Here is an 18,372-nt window from a genome sequence, read left to right as displayed (position 1 = left end):
CTGGGCAGTAGAGATGACTTGGGCTGTCGGGGCTCAGTTTGCAGGACTTGGCTTACAGTTAGCATACAGTAACCTAAAACCCACTAGAAAACTTCAAAGCAAGAAGAATAATGCAGCATAGCAAGGTAGTGCACGCCTGTAGTCCCAGCAACTCCAGAAACTGAGGCAGAAGGACTGCAACTTAGTGAGGCCCTAAGCAACTTAGGGAGACCCTGTCTCAAAAAATAAAAAGACTGCCCATGTGACTCAGTGATTAAGCACCCCTGGTTCAATCCCCAGTACCAAAATAAATAGTGTAATGTAGTGTGCAGGATAGACTGCAGTGTGTGTGTGTGTGTGTGTGTGTGTGTGTGTGAGAGAGAGAGAGAGAGAGAGAGAGAGACAGAGACAAAGACAGAGAGAGAGATTTAATGTATCATAAGCACTCCTCTATGCTAGACAAACTATGTGTTTAGACAGGCTCTGCCTGAAGCACCTCAATTATCTATCTAAATTATCTGAAAAAGTCAGGGACATTAACCCAGCCTTAAAAACAAATATTGATTTGTGTGGCCATAACCTAAAGGAAAAACTTAATTAAACTCTAAACATGAAAAATTGAATAGATCATTCATCTTTTGGGTTGAGATCTGGGGGACTCTGATAGGCAGGAAGGGAACAGATGATATATTTACTATTAACAACTGACATTATTTCACTTAAAATTTAGCAAGTGTGTATCAGGAGCTTTCTTAGAATTATCATTTCCAACATTGATTGGAAATGTTCAATACATGTTCCAGACACTGCTATCTGCTTGACCTGCATTATCTCATTAGATTCTAACACAACTCTAAGGAATTACTGTCTTCCATTTACAGATGGGGAAACAGTTCAGAGGGTTTAAGGCACTTTCTCACACTAGTAAGGAGAAGAACAAGAGTTTGAATTCAAGTCCAACCCTGATACTTAATTGTTGTTTGTTGTTCGTTTTTAATTTTCTTTTAGTAATGAAAGACTCTGCTCAAAAATTAGATACAGAGGATAATAGAGTAATCAAGGACAAGAGAGTGAACACATTTGTCTCAGTTACTCAGCTTAAGAACAAAGCATTAGAAATACAGTGAAGGCCCCTGAAGCTCATTCCACTCTCTCCTTCCATAGGTAATTCCATAAACCTCTGGGAGTAAATTTATCATTCACAAATATTCCATTATGTTCTTGCTACACATGTTTTTACTTAAATTATGTATTAATGTTTTTCTTGCTTATTTATTTAAGCTTTAAATAAATGGGATACTGTAAGTATGCTTTTATAATTAGCTTTTTTACTCATGATGAGTGTATGAGATGTACTCATGTTGCTAGCCTTTACTTTAATTTACTTATAGTCTCTGCTAAATCATATTCTATGTCAGGAGTATACTGTTTTATTATTTATGTAATCTGTTGATGGACATTTAAACACCTTTAACTTTTATTATTATAATTAATGCTGCAATGAACATTCTTGCATTTTTTGTGTGCAAGAAGTTATCCCAGAATATATAGCTAGAAATAGAATTGTCACAGCACACATGCACCTTCAAATGCACTAGATGTTGTAGAATCATTGTTCTAACTACTGCTCCTATCAGCAGCATATGACAGGATCTACTGCTCCTGTCTTTGCTAGCACTTGATTCCAGACTTTTTAATTTTGATCAATCCTTAAAGTGAAATACCATCCACTTTGGGTCTTAATTTGAATTTTTCCTAATCACTGTGAGGTTAAGTTGCTTTTCATATGTTTATTCATTACTCAGATCTCCTCCTCTGTAATGTGCCTGTCAACTTGAACCAAGAAGTCATGAAAGTACAACTCTTTTAAAGGACAAAAAAGTTGGGCTCAGTACTGAAGACACTCACTCACTAAGATGGTAGAGAAAAAAAACACAGACATTGGTGAACCTGTGAGTTAAACATCATAGAGCCCACAAGAAGGATGGAGTGAGTAGGCATGGTGGTGTACACCGTAATCCCAGCAGTTTGGGAGGCAGGAGAATTGCGAGTGCAAAGCCAGCCTCAGCAAATGTGAGGCACTAAGCAACTCAGTGAGACCCGACAAAATCGGGCTGGGGATGTGGCTCAGTGCCCCTGAGTTCAATCCCTGGTACCAAAAAAAAAAAAAGAAAAAGAAAAAGAAAGAAAGAAAAAGAAGAAGAATGGAGTGAGTGGAAAGGGACAACTTCCTGTAGAAGATGGCCGTTAGGTCACTTGCCAAAGAACTTGTGGTGGCCAGATGCAGAAGGGGAAAAGAACAGTGTAAAGTGAGGAAGCGTTATCTGCAAAGCTGTAGAATAAAGGAAGAACCTGATAAGTCCAAGAATATCACCACGAGCTCTCAGTGACTGAACTTCCTCTACTTGAGGTGGACATGCCAATAAGAAGGGAAGCCCCTTAAGAATTGGTGGTGGGAGGGTGTCAAGATCATATCCGCACTCTGGGGCTAAGCTGGAGTACAGGAAGTAAAGAGGACTGGGCTAAAACAGAGGCAAGAGTATTAGCACGGACAAAAGTTATGAAGTTACCACAATGTTGATGAAAGCTCACATTAAGGAAGTGGCAGAAAAGCCAAAAGAAAAACCCAGGTTTAGAAGACTAGGAATCAGCAGAACTTGGTGGTCTGTTTGAAGGATACAACTGGGGTCTGAAGGGTTAATTAACTGCATCTCCCTTTTCCCAATCTGAGTCCAGTACTAATGAGGAGACAGTCACAGGTGTCAGGCATATGAGTATCAAGACATCAGCTTTATCTATTGATAAGGCCTAGGTGGAAGGACATGTTTGGGCAGGTAGCCACAGTGGGCTTACTTACACCAGACACAAGAAATAAATACATACCCATCCAGGAACTGGCAGTTCTGGACACCTGGGGGACACACTCTCGCCCCAGCAAGTCTGCCAAGGAGACTAGAAACCTTCTACTGGCAGAGAGGTTGCAGAGAAAGGTAGGAGGGACATGCTCAGGTCCTTCAAAGACACTTACTAACCAGATGAATTGTTCTTCTTCCTCTAAGGAAGAACAAGCAAGCATAAATATATGTGGAGGGGAAGGGGAAACCAAAAAAAAAAAAAGTGAGGGCATCTAATGAGATTCCCTCTGAATGGAAATTTAAGGGAGAAAAGGCCCCCTTTCTCCAATCAATGAAAAAAAAATATCTCATTTTGGATAGTGACTGTGAAACAGTCAGCCAGGCATGGATTCTAGGCCTTCCCTGATAACCTCATAGTTATGTGACTTTAGGAAGATTATTTATAATAACGTAGCTAACTCTTAAGGAGTAATCACCTACCTAATTGTCTCATGGATTCCATGAGGAAAAACACTGTAAGTATCTTCATTTCTCAGATGAGTGCCAAGGAGTTAGCTATTTCTCAAGGTTACCTGAGCCAAGGCTGGAAACCTAGACTGTCTGACTCTAGAGTTTTTGTTTTTTAACTAGGACACCTCTCAATACACAAGAGGCTGGGCCCAGTGGATGGCACACCATAAACATTCTATTTAATGGTCATATCTCACTGAAGAAAGAGGAGAGTCTTGAGGTAGAGATTAGAAACGTTTGGAAAGTGCCAAAAGAGGCAGCACAATTCAAACCAATCATTTCTGAAGACAGTACGCACCTGCTCTGAGTGGTAAAAGAACATTATGTTTGTAGGTTCTGCTGTTAGCAAAGGTTATGCTCATCTGTAAATGAACAGACAGAGTACATTGGGGGAACAGGAAGAAACACAGCTTGATTGGCACAGAATACACCTACTGGGCTGTGGAAGTGAAAGGAGAATATTAGGTACTAAAAGATCTACTGGGAAAGACAAGTCTACTCTGTAATTCTGTTGTGTGCTTAATTTTCTTCAAGAAAAAATAAGTTGGGACAAGAATTATATCTTCTACTTCATGCCCCTAACAATGGCAGGCCAGAATTGTGTGCTTATAAATATATTTATTTTTGGATAATGTATATGATACACAGTGAATGTGTCCCCCCCACAATTAATAAGTTAAATCCTTCCTCACACTCAATGTGATGGTAGTTGGAGATGGGACCTTTTTCCTTCAAGAATGGAATTAATGATCTTATAAAATAAGTCTCACGTAGCTGCCTGTCCCTTCTGCCCTGTAAGTTCGCAGCAAGAAGATGACTATCTGTGAGCAAGAAAGCAGGCTCTCACCAGGCACCAAATTTGCTGGCACCTTGATCTTGGATTTACCAGTCTCCAGAACTGTGAGAAATAATTTTTTGTCATTTATAAGCCACCCAGTCTATGGTATTCTATTACAGTAGCTCAAACAGATTTAGTCAGTGTGTCAGACAGTAACATATTCTTCACTCCCAAATCATGCAGGTTTTATAAACTGGCAATGTGGAATTAAAGCCATAAAAATTGGTGCCATACCTCAGTTGTAACAATAGTACTGAAAAAAGCAAGTGTACTTTCTTTGTAAAGTAAGCCAACGTCCGCTGAAGCAAGAAAGAGTTAAGTGTTTTCCAGCACAGTAACAATGGAACTAATTTTTAAAACTTCAAGGCCAGAGCCATGCAGAATGGGGAAAATGTTTTTCCTCCCATGAGATTCAACTGTGTTGTCCCTAAGAAAAATGAGTTCTTACCTTTATAAGGTGAATTTCCTCTTGAGAAACTAAAAAAGCTAGCTGCTAGGCCTTCTTGGTAGAAAAACAGAACTGCTTTTAGAAGATCTATATTGACCCTCACCTATAGGACCCGAGGCCACCTAACCCACTGCAACCCCAGGCCCTTAACAAAAGCCAGAGACATTGCTTGTAGATACAATCTCAGGAAGTTCCCAGGAGGCAGACCTGCTGCTTGGACCCCATGGAGTATGATTCTTGAGTATACCCAATTCAAGAACTTGAAGATGGATGCATGTGGGTCTGTGGCTGCAAAGAAAGAGGGATAGATCTGGGGAATACCCTCCTATCAAAGTTCTAGGCCTGAAAAGATGTTCCAACCTTAGACAATTTCAAGTAAGATAAAGATCACACAGAACTGCCATTCTAAGTTTCCCCTGTCCCTTCAATTAAAATGTCATAAATGTGCCTACTAGTCCTATGAGATTTTTCTGGTAGAGACCAGAGCACCTGGGAAATTCAGGAAGCAGGGGGACTTATCCACTTCTCCCTTCCATCAGAGCTCACTAGAGAGAATTTGGAGGACCATCTTCCCCTGCTTCTCCAAAGCCATTACTAACTGGATGGACAGTGGCAGAACAGAGCCATAGGCACCAAGGAATGCTGTGTCCCGACTGCCCCCCAACTCAGGTTAAGGGGAAACACACTTCAGGATGGGACATAAGGGGTGCTGATTCCTTCACACAGGAAACTGATAGGCTGGACATCCCCCTCCTACAGCTGGGAGAAGAGATGGTACAAAAAGTAAAGGGAGCCAGAAAGGTGGGGCGACTCACATACTCCCTAGGCTTTGAGAAAGTAGGTGATACAATAGGTATTGAGAAAGACAGTGATCCTGGACCTAAGATCAAGAAAAGAGAAACAGAAAAAACATTTAGCAAATCTGCAATCCTGTGAGCATCTGCTAGATTCAAGGCAGGACCCTATCTAGAATATTCTAGTTGCCTGAGATTCTTCCAGAATTTTGCTGGGGGCTTCCCTCCCCTGGAGATTTAGATAAGGCTGACTCAAACCCCTACTTCCTTGCTCTGTGGAGACCTTAAGAGTACCTCCATTGTTTCTTCAAATTCCCAGGGGTCAGGTTCTAATGGCCCCCAACCTCCAGGCTCCTGATGAAATGGAGCTATTCTTCACAACACTCACTAATCATGAGCTCAGCCACATTTTTTGTTTTTTCTGTGACCCAAAACATGTGAGTTTAACATAATTTACTGAAGAGTTCAGCAAGACAAAGACAGTTTACACTCCAAGGATACATATCTTCAAATGGAAATGGAGCAGCATCTTACAGCTTTCTGTGCCAGGACAGGCCTACAGGTGCCCCACCCCTTCTCCTCACCCACCCCACAGCCTCTCTGCAGATCATTGGCTCTACTTTTCAGATCTTTCTCCTTTTCTCCTTTACCCTCTTTCCTTTATAATGAGAATCAGTCATTCCCAATCAGCCCAAGGTCACAAGGTCAGGGGGCCTTTGTATCTCCCATTTGGCAGGTTTTTGAGAACAGTGGTGAGAACAGATTGGGGCAATGGTTGGTGGAGAACTAAACTCCCAATATAGTGTGAACAGAAAGAGGGAGAGAGAAAGAAGGCAACACATTGATCCTTCCCCAATAAATCCTCTCCCAGTGACAAGACAATCCCTGGGAAAGAAGCACACATCACTCCTAAAATGGCAGTCCCTGGATAAACATTGATCCATTACAATACAATGCCCCCCTGGAGGAAAAGGATAAGCATGGAGACCCTCCATCCTTTCCCAATAAAAACAAGTTTCAAATTTTTACAACCTTTTTCCTGAATGGCCAAACTGACACATTCTGTTGAGGTGATTAAGTCACCTCTCAGTGTAACCTAGAAGAACCCAGACCCCTCCTGTAACTGGTGGCCATTTTCTAACCAGAAAGCGAACCCCTCTGATGCCTGACTCTGCTGCTAAATAAAAGGCACTGCTGATCCATGAAGTCTGTTCCCATCCCAGTTATTTATGCTTTCATTATGGTGCCAAAACCATTTTGGTTATTTTTGCTTACACTTGGTTTTATATATAGTCATGGGGGATTTGGGGAAGTGTGTATGTGTGTGGTGCTGGGGGTCAAACTGATCCCAGGGCCTCACACATGGTAAGCACGTGCTCCACCATTGAGCTATATCACAGCTGCATTTTTTTTCAATTGTAGAGTTTTATTAATTTTTTTCTACTTGTTTCAAAATATGGGAGGTGTTTTTGATCTGTGCATCCAATGGTGCACATTTTCCCTTCAGCCTCAGGCTCCCATGGGCTGGGAGGGCACTGCAGCTGAGGGAGCACGCATGCTTGCGTTGGGTTAAAGGTCACCCAGGCAAAGCACAGAGGATGGAGGCAGCAGGACATGGTGGGCAGGACTTTTGAGTCAGTCAGACCTGGGCAGAGGCCTATCCTCTCAATCAAACACTATGGGGCAAGTAAGTGATTCTCCTTCAGGCACATTAACAGGTGGGCAGCAGTGGTGCCTCCCTCTCACAGGCGCTGTGAGGACAAGACGAAATATTGATGGTCAAGCACAGGGCAATACTAAGTGACCAACAAATTTGTTACTTGTCATGCTTCTGTATCTTGTATAATAGTTGTGATAGACAAATAAGTTAATTTTGTTTGGCTGGTATGTCTCCCAGTGATTTGTCCACTTAATTGATAATGTTGTTTGGTGGGGGTTCTTTTTAGCATGTTAAAAAAATTGTTTGATAGTAATGAGTGGAACTTACTATGCTCTTTCCTTCCCTCCAAGGGATTATTACTGAGCTTTTAAAATCTAATTTGATGGTCTATGCCACCCAGTCCAAGACTGCAAGTTAACAGACACTAAGCGGGAAAGTGTTAACAGTATACACAAACTACCTTATTGTCAACTAAAAAATGATCATTTACTATGTGTCTACTATGTGTTCTGTGTGAGTTCTTAATAAACTCTAACCTCACATCAGTCCAACAAAGTTTTATGTTTGACAAAGAAAGCTCAGAGAAGTAAAATAATTTACCCAGCACAACACAGCCCGGGAGTGGTGTTTCCATTGTTTTTCTCGAAGAGGTTTTAAGATGACAAAGTACACACTTTTTTCAGTAAGTCCTCACAAAAACAAGAAAACTAAGCTGGGGGGTGGGGAATCTGTTATCATTATCTCAGAACTAAAGAGGCTGGGGGCACATGCAAATAAGAACATGCAAATATACTCGGTCTATAAATTCACTTGCGAACCAGGAGGTTGGAGCTATCGGGGCTTTTGATGGCCAGATGTTGTCCTACTCCTTTTCTTCCACTCAGTCGACTCAGAGACTTCTTTTTTTTTCCCCCCCTTCTAATGCTCTAACTCTGATGATATTGTTTGAAGTCAGCCTGGGATTGGAAACAAAAATGCAGATGCAGTTACAGAAGCACAAACAGCTGAAGCATGAAACTAATGTGATCAAGCAAAGTAATAGAAAAATCCTAGAGGCTGGTTTGAAACAAACAACCAAAAAAGAAAAAGATAATACTGGATTGGAATCTCTACTGCTGGGTAAATGAGCTGGAAGGACCATTACTGGAGGGAAAGTGATAATTATTCACACCAAGGGTAGCTGATCCGAGTAAGCTGAGGGTAACATACTTCTCCTTTAGGGCACAAGGCCAGAGTGAGCAGAGGGCATGCTGCTTTGCCATGACATTCCTCATTTTCTCCCCCACCACCCTGCGGCTTGGTCAGAAGGGATTCCTAGGAATTCTTGCCACCTTCAGAGATGCTACTAACCCAGCTGGAAACACTGAGCCTCCACAACAGTGCCACATTATGCTTTCTATGAGTGATATCCTCAGAGTCTCCCAAGGCTGCCAGCCAAGGCTGCTCACAGAGAAGGGAGGCATCCTGGCTGGTGCTGAGATGAGAATGCTTTAGAAGTAGGGCAGTGCACGCCTTCTTCCTCCCCAGGGGCTCAGAAAAATAAGGCAGAACAAATTTCAGCCAGAAGTTATTTTGCATTCTGGGCAAAAACCCTGCAATGGGAGACCATCAGGCAGCAAAATGGGCCCTCCAGGCATCACAGAAATCAGCAGTGATGTGGTGAGGGGCTGGCACTGAGAGAAGTGAAGCAGAGACAGTGCACGTGGCTTTCTGTGCTGATTCCAGAACTCGCTGCCAGGACAGTAAGTCCAGAGTCTCAGGAGAGGCCCCCAGTTATAAGTCTCCCCCTCCAGCCTTCAACTCCACACACCACTCCCCACACAGTCTCAAAGACCTTCCTGTGCAGAACCTCCCAGGACCACCAATACTTCTGACAGGTAAGCTATTTCCTCTATGCTTAGGCTACTTTAGGAGACCTTCCTTTATTTATCAACTTGAAAACAACAGGAGGCAGAAGAAGCAGACCTTGAAGGTCTGAGCAGGTGAGGTCAATGCACACTCCACCACAGGGGGAAAGGGGCTGCTTCTGCTGCCCATGAGGCTTCAGGAAAATCTGGGGATTCAATTTTCTTGGGAAAATCCACAAAATGTCCCCATCCCAAGTTTCAGGGTCCTACTCATTTCTCATCCAGGCCTTGACTCTGATACCGAAGACCTGCAGGGACTATTTTTTTCAGCCTCTTTGACAGCTCAGCCAGATCCTAACAACTCAATACAGCATCCCCTGTAGCTTCAGGAGATCACAGTCTCTTTCAGGAGCTGTCTTAGAGGCCTTCTGGCTTCAGTGCCTGTCATGGGTTAGAGTTGGTTGTACAGCATAGTTTTAAGGCTTACAATGCTGTTAGCAGAAGCCATAGCACCCTTGCACACACATAACTGTCAAACACATAACAGCTCCAATATCTAACTCAGGCTTCACCTTCTTCTTGGGATAGAGGTGAGCATACTAGTGAGACACAGTGTAAGAAACCTTTACCAATTACAATACCAGGGTCAATCCCACCTCACTCACCACCACCACCACCACTAGTTTCTTAGTGCCATCAGTCTGCTGAGGAATCAGCTGAAAGGTTCATCCCTCAGGTTTATATTCCACACATTCCTCCCAGACCAAATACCCATAAGCTGCCCTCCTGCACATGTGACCTCAAGTCCTGCAATTCCTTTGGTATGTCAGCTATTTCTCCCTAGGTCAAACATTTAATCTGGGTTTGCCAGAAAGCTGATCCTAAGTCAGAAAATCTGTATGCAAGCATTTTTTTTAGAGAATACATTCCCAGGGAGAAGGATTGAGGAGCAAGCAGAGTGAAGCACAGGCCTAAGAGCCACTATATTGATGCATGGTTGAACTGGCCAGTACTAAATGACTGCTTGCTTGATTTGCAGGACTGCACTCCTGAGAAGTTACATCAACCATCTTTCAGGACAGCATCACAGAGAGAACTGATGCACTGGCTCCCACTTCCTTTGTTAGAAGTTTACTATTTGTTGTGGAGGAGTAGGCCTGAGTGCCTGCAGCAATATTCCATTAGAAAGCCCAGAGTGGGGAGCAGAAGGCTGACAGGAGGGCCCCTGCCAAAGCAGATTGTATCTGGGTAAATTCACTCAGAACCCTGCTGCTGGAGCATGAGACAGGTAAGACTGGGAAAATATGAGCAGGTGCATCAAAGCACCTGAAATGATGGGTTTTCTGAGATTTTTGGAGGAGAGTAGAAAGGCAGACCTACAACTAGCAATTTGGAGTATAGAATCATAACCTCTGGGTAATGATAAAACCAGAGGTTGGAAAATCAATGGCATGTGAACAGAGAAACTTGAGGGTTCACAGCCATGTAAAACAGAACCAGTCTTCTTTGGAGTATATCAGGAGAATTAAAAATATAAAATTTCCACCTACATATGAAATATTTATATTTTTGTGATCATCCACTGCCCTATGATTAAAAGTCATTTATTTGGTCCATCAACAAAAATGAAATTCACTGAGATACCCATAATGACTTTTAGCACTTTGGACACTACTTTTATTCACCTTAACATGGCATTGAGTTCTTTTTTTCTTTTTTCTTTTCTTTTCTTTTTTTTTTTTTTTGTTTTTTGTTTTTTGTTTTGGTACTGGGGATGAACTCAGGGGCTAATCACTGAGCCATATCCCTAGCCCTTTTTCGCATTTTATTTACAGACAGGGTCTCATTGAATTGCTTAGGGCCTCACTAAGTTGCTGAGGTTGATTTTGAACTCGAGATCTTCCTGCCTCAGTCTCCCAAGCCACTGGAATTACAGGCATGTGCCAACACAACCGGCAGCATTGAGTTCTTAAATAAAACAAGATGTAGGGTTTGGAAAGTTCTATAAATTTCAGTTATATTTGTGGGCAGGTGCCCAGAGGAAAACATGAAAAGCCATGATGGAAAATGTAATATAATAGTCTAATTATGCAATCATCTCCACCCATTTCTCTAATAATATTTATTGCCTAGACATCAGCCAATCACTTATATAGCTCATGGGTCAAATCTTGCCACTGCCTAGTTTGTAAATAAAGTTTTATTGGTGCCCAGCCATGTTCATTTGTTTGAATATTGACTGCAACTGCTTTTCTTGCTGCAAAGTCAAAGTTGTATAGATATGACAGAGACCATATGGTCTACAAAGCGTAAAATATTTACTGCCTGGCCTTTTACAGAAAAAGCTTGCCAACTCCTGGCCTAAAGACCCTGTATGAGATTTGTCTTGTAGGTAAAATGTCCAACTTAGCAGGAAGCCAAGGCTAGCAGCTGATCCCTCAGCCGATAACAGGAAAATTCCATTTCCTAATCACTATGCTTGTGTCCAAACTGGGCTACTTCTTTCCCTTTCTTTAAGGATGAATCCAGAAGCTGTGACTCTGGTACCACAGAAACCAGAGACTTGTGTAGTGAAAACAAAGATAAATGAGAATGGTGGGTTTCTCCTTCCTTTTAAACAAAAATTCTCAGAATCTTCAGTCTAAACCTATGTTTAAAAAGCTACTCCACATACTTAGCCCTGATTAAACTCAAGTCACACCTAGGCAGTCCCAGGAATTGTTATAATTGAAGGTAGATGATTGGGAGGGAAAAGAAATCCCACCCCCCATAGACTAAATAAATAATAATCCTCACACTGCATCTGACCAAACCTCAAGGTGTGTGTTTATTATCCTCTATGAAAGTGAGCCCAATTCTGCAGCTTCTAACTTCCTTCATGGGTATAATTTAGGTTCTTTGATGAATAAACTAACTTCTTTAAGGCACGAGAGGCCCATTATATTAGTGATTTGCAGTAAATAATGTTCCGCTATATTTTTATGGGATTCCAACTAAACTTTTACAAGAAAGCAATCAGGAAAACAAACAAAAAAAAATTCCTTTTGGCAAACAACAAAATATAAGGAGGTACAATTCTGACAGACCACAAACTCTCAGAATTTTAATCTGTCGAATCATTAACAGGTATAATTAACCTCCTAAATTGCTGCTCTATGATGTAAATACAGAAGAATTCTGTATTCATATTCAGTTGCATCATGAGCCCATCTGCATCCCCACAAACACACCTGTGAGAGAAAACTTCTGAAAAATCACCTGCAGCCCATAGAGCTGCTCACTTGGGCATGGTGATGGCACTCTTCCTGGTATCTCGGCTTTCCATATTCTTCCCCTTCAATTCTACACACATTTCAATCCTGTTATGTTTCTGAAACATGTACTAGAGAATTTCAGTTATCCCACATTAAAATTTTCAATAGCTTCCTCCTTGTTTCCTGTGGAGGTAGTCTGAGTTCCTGAAGTACACGAGACTTTTCACAATGAGATCCAAACCTAAGTCACCAGCCTCATCTCTGTATGTCTTACCTCCACATATGCATGATCCAGCATATACAGTCTGTAGAAAGCCCATGTCTCATCCCAGTGTTCAAAGTCTCCATACACTGGCCTCAAACTTCTCTAATCTGAAACCCCTGTTCTGTCACCTACCAGGCCATGTTCATTCCCATCAGGTGCCTTTTAAGATGTCCTTTCCTTTTCTCACCATTCATCCAAAGTCCCCTAAATCACTCAAATCCTATGCAAAGTACCATTACCAATGGGCCTTTTCCACATGCTCTAGTCAATATAAAGTGATCGTTCCCTCCCATGAGCATCAGTTTTGCCCTGGCCCACACCTTAGACGGCTATCCTGTTGGTGAGATTCAGACCTGTCTCTCTTATCTCCTAATTAAATTGCAAGCTTTTTGAAGGCAGGAGCTAGGTATCATCATTTTCTTAGCAACTGAAATGTTTCTCTGTTGGCATCCTTGAGAAAAAAGGAAGACTATTTCTTATAGAAAGAAGACTAAAAAATCCAGGCTGTCAATATTAAAGGGAAATACACAGTGAAGTCCAAGCCCACACAGAGCTTGCCAGGACAAATCTGCTAGCTACTTCTCTAGGAATCCTGACTAAGAGCACAGCCAGAGGACTGTCTCCCAAAAGCCAACTCTTCCTAGGGAGGAGCAAAAGGAACCCAAGCTCTGTGATGCAGCTGTTTAATTCAACTCCAGCCATGTAAAAAGATCAGTCCTCTTGCCCATATTTACATTAAGGGTAGAAGCTGTTGAGGAGATGCAAGTTCAAATAAGCTTACTGAATTAAGTGTGTACACAAATACATTTCCCACCACATAAAATGACGGAGTCCTCCACCCCACCTTTAACTTCCTTTACTGCAGCCTCCTTGGGCACTTGAGTCTTGGTTTAAAAGGCAACTCCATAGGATCTTTTCCTTTAATAAAAAAAAAAATTAACCTTTGCACATAAACTAAAAATTTCCCAAAACCTAGAACCTCATTATGCCCAAACTCCATGAATTATTCATGCTGCCTCAAGTGAGAGAGACCAGATTTAATTATGTTCTGAGGGGGCATCTTCCCTAGAATTAAATGGAAAATATCCTCATTTGTCTACTAAGCTATTTTAAGGACAGGTTATCATGGGCTTTCTACAGATCCTGTATGCTGAGAAACAAAACAGGGATCACTGGATCAGCACAGGGGAAAATTATGAAACCAGAGAGTCCTTTACATATCCACATGAAGCCTGATTCTAAATTTAACCCAGGTAAGAACGACACCAATATCACCACATGCAAACCCTAATAAATTAGCTGCACCCAATTATTAAGAAGGCAGCCTTAGGTCATAAAAACGATTTTGTGAAATTGATCTTAAATGAAAAATGTGTAATTACACTTAAAGCAGTTACAGGCTGCTAGTCAATGAAAAATTTATATTTCCCGTGGAGTTGTACCACTTTCTGTGCATATAAAATTAGCTGGACTGGTAGAACTTATATTATAATCGGAAGTGGTTCAGGAGACAGAACCATTTTTCATTATACTTTTCTAAATGATCCCACAATATGGCCAGCTATGCACCTAATGTACATGTTGTAATTTTATTGCTTTTGGACAAAAGCCACTGCAAAACCAAGTGTTCAGAATTTGAAGCAAGATTCACAACATTTTTAAAACTATAAATCCATTTTTTTCATACATTCATTTTATTAGTTTTTTGTTATTATTACTTAAGATTTTAAAGACTTAGCTTTTAGTAAAAGTGACCATAAACTTGAGAGCAGGGTGCACATAGACATAAAGTTGTGGGATTTATCCTTGAATCCTCCTACACCTCCCTCCCATATTCCATCTGTCACCAACATCTGCAGGTTCCATCTCCAAATTTATCTCAAAACCATGCACTTCTCTCTGTGCTCACTGCTAATGGCCTAGTCCAGCCCACTATGGCACCAACCTCTTAACTCACCTTTTTCCTTCTACTCTTGACCCTTCCAATTCATTCTTCCCACAGTAGGTTGAGAGATGATTTTGAAAATGTAAGCCAATCCTATCAATGCTCTGATAGGCTTCCCACTGCCCTTGAAGTAAAATCCAAACTCCTTTGTGGCATAAGAGGCCTTGATTAATTGGGCCTCTCTCCCTGCTCCTCAATCTTTCTTCTTACCTTTATCCTCCTTCTCAGGGGACCATCACACTGGCCTCCTTTCCATTTGCAAAGCTTTGGCTTACTATTCCTCTCCTTCAGAATGTTCTTCCCTGACTCATCATATCTCAGCCCCCTACTTACTGCCTATAGAATTATCACTTGGTTCATTTGTTACCATGGTTGGTTTTAGCCTCTGGTAAATACAGAACAAATGAATAAATGAAATAACATACTTAAGGAATGGTAAATTTGTGAAGAAATACTTGAATAAATAAGCAAATAGCTAAGGAAAATTCAAGTTTAAGCTGATGACTGTCTGCCAAAATAGATACTAGCCCCTTTCAGAGCTATGCAGAACTTCATTTTAATTGCACTAGAAATTACATTGTACTAGTAATTTTTCATTTCTTGTCCCCTGAAAGGCACTAAAGAGAAAATTCATGTTCCAGATAAATACACACAATTTTGTGGCCTCTTTTGTAGTAAGAATTTCAAACTTTTAATTTATAATTTCATTGGAGATGGCCATTTAAAAAGCTGATCTGTCTTATCTTTTTGTCTGCTTTTGGTAATCATGTATGACTTCACTGAAACATTCCCATTAGATATATTTTAAACATTATTCCCAATACTATAGGATAGAGTTGAACAATTGGTCCATGACACCTGCCAATTAACTATGCATGTGTTTGCAATAGTTAGAAACTGTGGAGATGCAAGGATGTGCAAATTAGAGTTGTATCCATAAAAGATCTCCCAATCTAGACTGGAGATGAAACAAAAATGAGAGGGGGATGAATGAAGGACAAGATAGGAACTCGAGAGAGGGAGAGTTCATGTGGAGGGGAGGTCAGAGCAGCCTAGAACTGTGTTTTGCAGAATGGAACGGCTCAGACAGAGGGAAAGAGCAGGAAACATTTCAAGGAGGGGCAAGGACTACTGCTGAGAGCCATAGCCAAGTAGGAATGACGCATGGCAATTTCCTTGTCAGCCTACCCAATGTTGCTTAGAGGGAGGACTCTCCATTGTGGATATGGGCTTGCCTTGGACCCAGGTCATTTGCAGTGACATTGCATGAATGTTTGAGAAAGGTGACCCTGATCAAGGACCAGGGTGGATCCGGGTTTAGGGAGGATCCTGCTGGATTAGGGTGGGTCCAGGTTTAGGGTGTATCCTGCTGGGAATAGGGAGTATCCTGCTGCCTCAGGTGCCTGCCCGCTCCTTGAGTTCCCGTTGAGTTCTCGCGGGATTCAGAGAGTATTTGGGATGCAGAGCCCGGTGGAGGTAAAGGAATTTTCCCCAGAAAGTGTGTGTAGAGTGCTGGTGACAGTTCGAGAATAAAGAGTTGCTGTTTGAATCTACAAAGTGTGTGGTGGCTTGTGATTTTGTGCCCAGCCAGACTGCGGCAGGCTACCATGTGGCAATTAGTCTAACTGGAGTAGAGTTAAAATTGGAGAGAAATAAAGTCAGGATAAACTAAAGAATATTTAGGGGTGAAAAGTCAGATTTAGCTGACATCAGTTTATCATGTTTTGACCCTAGAATATTGAAGAACTGTAAAGGATTTTGACAAAAGAATGAATTAACTGGAATAAATGCTTCCATGAGGAGAAATTGGCCATTTTAAGACCTGCATTTACATAGCAGAAGAATATCTCTTATTAAATTGTATGCTGAAATTAATACCTAGAAAAAATACATGCCTTTTAAAAAAATTTATTAGTTATTGATGGACTTTTACTCATTTGTTTATATGTGGTGCTGAGAATCGAACCCAGTGCCTCACACATGCTAGGCAAGCGTGCTACCACTGAGCTACAACCCCAGCCCCCCAAATACACACTTTTTAAAGCCTTTATTGCAACTATAAATAGTTTCAAAATCTTTGATTTGGGGAAACAAAAATTTTAAAGATCTTGCATGAAGCTTTGTTCAGAATAAAGGAAAACGTGGCCCAGAAAAAAAAAACTGCAAAAGAAGTTTGTGAAATAACAACTGTTATGGTCTGAATATTCGTGCCCCACTCCCATCCAACAATTCATATGTTGAAATCTTAGCCCCCATAATGAATGTGCTAGAAGGTGGATCCCTTGGTAGGTGACTGAGTCATAATGGCAGAACCCATGAATGGAATTAGATTCCTGAGAAAGATCCATGACCCCTTCTACCATGTGAGGACATAGTAAGAAAGTGCCATCTATGCCCCAGAGAGCAGGTCCAAACCAGACACTGAGTCTGCTGGGGCCTTAATCTTCAATGTCTCAACCTCCAGAATTGAGATAAATAAATTTGTGTTGTTTATAAACTACCCAGTTTGTGGCATTTCGTTATAGCAGCCCCAGTGGGCTAAGACAATGATCATATATGGTTGAATTATAAAGTAAACATCCATTCATCCAGGCTTCATCATTATCTAACACTTCCTTCTTCAATGTAATTTACAATTATTACGTCTTTTTTTAAAAAAAAGAACCTCTGAAGCTCAGCTTCTGATTTTTCAAATAAGCATGAAGAATTAGATGGCATACTCAAGGTTATAAGAACAATATAAACAAATAGCTAAGACAAAAACTTTCTGAATTCTAGCTACTCTCTGTATGGTCCTATGAATAGCTGCTAAGATCAATAACAGTTCTTACATGTACAGCATGAAGACAAAATTCTGGTGGTATAACCATTAGAAGAACTTCTTAGAGAAAGACACAGGCTGGGAATATTCAAAAGGATGGAAATTCAAATCACCTGTCAGACAGAGGCCATTAGATAGACTATTCCATCTCTATAACTACCCTGCTTAGTCTTTTATAATCAAAAGAAATGTATCCTTGCTATAGTATTTGTATTATGTCTCTTTAAGACATCAAAACTACAAAACTTTAATGTTATCTCCTGCAGAATGTAACCATTAATCTCAGACTTACTAAATGGTTGTCATGGGAAACTATATTCAACCCAGTACCTGTAATGCCATAGAAAATTCCTTTATTCCTTTGTTAGTAGGACGAGCCTCAAGTGCCTGACTCATTTCCCTTGGGACCTGATTAAATTAAATAAATTAGTGGACCTCATACATCATTTAAAAATAATGGCGCATGAAAAAAATTTTTGTTAGCATACACACACACACACTGGTAAGGAGTTTGGAAATCAGGCATTGCCACTGGCAACCAAATACACTATGCTGCACTGACACCTTCCGGAGAGCTCAGAGGCCCTTCATATACAACAGCAGGGACCCAGGGATCCCAGCACTTGGTATTGTCACAGAATTCTCCCTAATGAGCTTAGATCTTCCTTTGGCTTCCAAACCATTTCTTCTGACTCAGAGGAAGAAAAGCTATTGAGAAGGGAGATGTTTTTTTCATTTCTTTGTACAGGGTGCAGTGATTTGGGCTTACTGTCAAGTCATTAATTCTCCATCATTTTCCAATGAAATTTTCATTTTATTAAAGACAATAATAGTTGACAATCTCTCACTGTCCCTTATGCCCTGAATTATTATTGCTATATTTCACCATGGAGTATAAAAATAATATACACTACACTTATAGGAGCTTACACCGAGCACGGAGCGGCCGAGTTCCGGCTCCCGGAACTTCCCTGGACCGGGGCTAGGAGCCCGTGGAAACTGCTTCTCGGTCCGGGTCCTGCTGAGGGCCGGTCAGGACTCACCCGTTGCTTTGGTTGCCCGGCAAGGGGAACGAAATGCTGCCATTCGCATAGGATACCAACATGGCAGAGATCTGATGTCAGCAGAAAGCGGCGGAGGAGAGAACTTCATCAAT

This window comes from Marmota marmota, unplaced genomic scaffold (genome assembly GCF_001458135.2).
Source record: "Marmota marmota marmota unplaced genomic scaffold, marMar, whole genome shotgun sequence".
NCBI lineage: Eukaryota > Metazoa > Chordata > Mammalia > Rodentia > Sciuridae > Marmota > Marmota marmota.
Note: the sequence above shows the minus strand (reverse complement) of the source record.